Source organism: Copadichromis virginalis, linkage group LG6, assembly GCF_057382275.1.
Source record: "Copadichromis virginalis isolate Kocher_CV1m ecotype Utaka linkage group LG6, C_Virginalis_male_GT1.1, whole genome shotgun sequence".
Lineage (NCBI taxonomy): Eukaryota > Metazoa > Chordata > Actinopteri > Cichliformes > Cichlidae > Copadichromis > Copadichromis virginalis.
The window spans coordinates 34,776,758-34,781,807 of NC_140623.1; positions in this window are offsets into that span (position 1 = coordinate 34,776,758).

Here is a 5,050-nt window from a genome sequence, read left to right on the forward strand (position 1 = left end):
TTACATAATTTTAAACAACATTATGTAGTGCATATTTCGCAAACACAAAACAGCTTAAACCCTGTTGCATATCTGGTTACTGTTTATTGAAAGCTTATTTTTGGATAAAACTTACACACTTTACTTTGTGTGTTACATAGACTGATCTGCTTTCATCTCAAGACAAGTGAGACCATATAAGCTAAAAAGCATAAGAAAATGACTCATCAAACACATGATCAACTGCCTGGTTTAGGAAAAAGTGCAGTTACAGCAATATGTTTCATATTTTCCGCTTTCGATCACAACTCGAAGACTAAGCGGCATTAGATTGCTGTAAAAAAAAAAAAATGCACTGGAAAAAAAACAACAACAATGCCCTTTTGTGCAAGATTACTATTTTAAAGAACTAGAGGCGCTAACTGGACACTTTATTGGGTAGGTTCTCTGGTATATCACGTTATGTAACTTTATGTTAAATTACCTAGAACCTGGAGTATGTCCTCTCTGGAAGTCCATAAAAATGCACCTTCTTGAATTCCACATAGGAGGTGTTGATACTCTGGGTTTCCTTCATGTAAACTGCCTTTAACAGCCTCTCTACATGTTTAGTATGCTGTTTACTTTTGTGGCGCAAGAATAAAAAAATAATTTAGGAACGGTAGCAAATTTTTTTTTGTAGTTGTCAATGTTAAAAACCCTCCAAATCTTCAGAAGATTATTTTGCATTAGTGAAACATCTCAAAAACAAAACAAACAAAAGCAATGGTTTTGAGTTTTCTGCATACAACAATCATGAACCCGTCCTCTCTACCTTCATACAGTAGCCATAGATGCCCGGGGTGAAAAACAGAAAGCGTTGATGACAAATATTTTTGTTGCTCTCCTGCCTGTCTCCTCGGTAGTTTATGAATTATAGTACATCCCTCTGTTTTTTCTGAAACAGACCCTTTAGAGCGCAGCTCCTGTTCTAGGAGCCAGTGTGAATTTGTCTGTCTCACAGGCTTGAAGCTGTCCTTCTGGGTGTCCAAAGCCTGCAGGTATTCTGCCCTACCGGGTGGTTAATGGCTGTCAATCAAGTCTACATGTGCCCTGAAACACACATCTACAATAACATTGATGGGGAGAAGAGAGAACCAGTAGGCTTCTGACACCAAGGAACCAGAGATGTTGCCCTTATTGGTGAGACAGATTTCATATCTGTTCAGAGTGGCAACCAACAGTTCTGTCATTCAGGTTTCATCATCAGTCCTTTGTTTATGTAACAAAACCCCCCAAATCAACATCAATAATGTGCCTTCTTCACCCATTCAGTACCAAAAAGCTTTTGTTTTTTTCCAAATTGTTTCCACTTGTATTTACAGAAGTGAAATCAAGAGACTCACTGTGGGTTACCAACATCCTTCAGACATTTACATACACCCTGCCTACCTACCATCATTATTTTTAAACAGGTATTTATTCCTCTTATTGTGCCACATGGTACCTTCACAGCTATAAAGGCTATCATTTGATCTTCTGCCGGGTCAAAGAGCAGACAGTTGGGACACAATAGAAGATTTGGGGAGAGTCAATTGTCTTTGTAAGTCCCAGCAGAAAAAATTATGTATGACTAATTGGGACGATGCACAGTTGGGAGACCAAAAAACAAACAAACATGTGCTGGAACCAAGGCCCTGAGCTGGCCTGGTGTTTGGCTTTGCAAAGTGTAAAATGGGCTGCTGTATTAAAAAATACTAGTTTGGTTTATTTACAGAAACTCTACATGTGAAAGTTTTGCGCCTTTCTACTGTATTCTTTTAATGCACATCAAATGTGCATTAATTTACTTAATTTAAAAACTAAAATATTATTTTTCAAACTGCACTTATTTTTTTGGGACATCTCAGACTTGTCTATATAATAATAGAAAACAATTAAAAAAGAAATAATGCCCTCTGCTGCCTGAAAAGTTTTAAGACAATGGGGTGTGAGGTGTTTTTATCCCATAATTATGGAATGGTTTTACTAGCGTAGCCCACATGAAATCAAATTGACATGTGGATGAAGTGAAACAAGTCTGACAGACACTCATGATAGAAAGAATAACATATGTTAAAGAAATTAGTAATAACGAGTAGTTAGTCTTTTGCGAGGCTCATTGTTTGCAACAGGCTTAATTATAAATGACTCATGAATAAAATGAATCATTATGCTCTATGGCAGGATAATTATGAACTAATCATTAACTAAAGATTCACTAATGTAGTGTCTCTCACTTTGATCTCTAGTAATTAGTTATTTTCTATTACATACTCACTGTCTATGACGTATTGGTCGATAATGAAAAGATATTATTGATTATTGATTCTTTATCAAGTTCCCTCTTGATTGTTGATAGAGCTCATTGTGATTATTCAGCAGTTTGAACCCAGTGTATAAATAATGACTCAGGTGTGTAAATGCTCCACTTACATGATTCTGACTATGACTTAAAGCTGGCAAACAACCATGCAAGCATTTATATTTGGATCTTATACCATTCTGATGTACAGAACATTTTAGACCCCTCTTTAACAGTTATTAGGGAAGTACTTTTGAATGATGCATCAAACTGTTCCAGATGAATTCTGTACTTGTTCTTTATTAACTACATTGTTACAATATTGTTGTGTTATTGGATTATCTTGAAATATATCATAGTATTTTTGCATTATTAGCTGTCTGACGCTGCCCACAGCTTCATTTAAAACGTGAAATCTAGTGAAACTCTCTTTCAAAGGTCTTTATGTCTGCTGATGTGTTACAACAGAACTATTGAGCTGTGCTGGCATCAAGTAGCTGACAGACAGAAATGACTGCGGTAGTGTTTAACTTTCCTTTCTGTTTCATCATCAATTTTAACCTTAACAAAGAGTTTCAAGCAATGAGCACCTGCAAAGTTAAAACCTTCTTAATGTTCTCTCACACTCTATAAACCCAGTTTCTCTCCTCTACTCCTTTCTCATTAGGTTCTGATTTTCTTCCACTCTCTTCCTTCGTCTCCTTCTGTCTAATGACGCAGTAAAAGCAGAGCTTGTCTAATTTATTTTGGAAATTGAGGTGGTCCATGTACTCCTTACCAGAAATATTACCCCTTGATTGTAAAAGTTAATTTACCAAAAACGCATGAGGTCAAAATATGGACGCATTAACTACTGTTTTGAACTACAGCCAAAACCATTGGGAAATATATTATCTTGGTCCTGAGAAACAGGTCTACCATAAAGACGGCAAAGCACTTGCTCTAATTCACAGATACAGACAAAATGAACGTGCAGTATGAAGTAGTTAAAAGGGAGTTCATTCATCTCAACTCACTGCATAATTTCCACACAACTCCATAGGAAGCAGTCACATAAATATGACAGAAAACTGCTGCTGAAAAGCCATTAAAAGACTGTAACTTTTACAGAAATAAAACTAAGATGTGAAATTAAGCTCCAGGATTTTAATGTACTGAAAATAAATTACAGTCAGAGGTGGGTAAATGTTTATTTCTGCTACCGCAAGCAATCTTTGTGGTATAAAGAAGAGCTTAATAGTTGGACTGTAATGAAGGCCACAAGCTGAAATGAGCTGGGCAAACAATAAAGTTACATACTTTAAGACAAGCCTTAACCCTTCAGACTGTATGCTCTTCTCTCTGAACCTTTGAGATATGTGAAAATATGCCAGAAAACTCTTAAACATTTATTTGCTGTGTCAATTATTTTTTACATTTACTCATCAGGGGCTTGGACACATTGATACTCTTAAATGCTTAGTGAAACTTTCAATTTTCTATGGACCTAAAATTTCCTATCACTAATTTGATATTAACTGGAACAGACTTATAAAATGATCTTTTCATCGTCTGAAAAAAGGGTGTTTGATTATGTAGTTTTGCTGCTTTTCCTGCCTTGTTTAAAAGCAACATGACTGCCAGAAAAGAGGTCAGGTGACCATTTCACGTATGAGCTTTGCTGTTTTCTGGAAGTGTATTATTACCTCACTCAACGTCTTTATAAACACAGTTTTAACAGAATTTAATAAATCGTCACAAACATCTAAGTGTTAATAGAATACACAAATCTGTCGCATCATAAAAAGTACTGTAATCATTTTAACACTTTATTTGTTTTGTAATTTAGAATCTTTGGCTAAAATTGTGTGATATATTAAAGCAAATAGTTGTTTTCCCAGGTTGATGTGGGATCAACATCACCAAGAAGGGGCTGTGTAGTAAAGGTGCACTGGCTATAACTACAGAAAATATAAAAATAACGTTTAGACTCTTTGTTTAATTAACATTGTCACCACTTCAAAAATGAAACAAAACAAAACACAAGCAAAAAATTGACTTTTAGCTGTCTACCATGTCGACAGGAATAAACCAGTCATATCTAAGTAGGCCTGTAACTGGGAGCCACCATCCGAACGTGGCCAGCAATGTCCTCACAAATAAAGACGGTATTATCTGAATGAATCTCCAGTGAAATAGGTCTGTACTGCTATTTGACTTGATTGTGCTTCACTTATATGTGCAACAAAACCTTTTCTGTGAACCACAACATGCTCCAGTTTTTTTCGTAATTGCTAAACATCTGTCCTTTCTGCTGCATATTTTTGAATCGGATCCGGTGGGTTGATAATCTTGCAGAGATGTGACCCTCTCAGTTATTCCCATTTTACAATGAGTTATTCTCCAGAGTCCCAGTCTTATATTAAATTATAATGAGTTAACGGGTAGGACAGTTTGTACACAGATAGTAAATATTTAATTTTAATCATTCTCTTTGTCACTCAGGGGTAAAAGTTTCAAAAGTAAAAATAGAAAAGGACAAATATATGAGCTCATGCATTTGCGTGAATATCAGCATCCATATGTCTGGTGTCTATATTTTCCTCATTCATTCATACAGACACGTTCTGTAGTATCAGTGTTTGACAGTGTCAGCACTGTTAAATTGTCAAAATGTTCACTGTGTCTCCTTTGCCCGGAAAAGCTGCCCTATGGCGTAAACATGTTGCAATAAGTGTAGCGCTAGGACCCTGCAGATAAGCAGGAGTG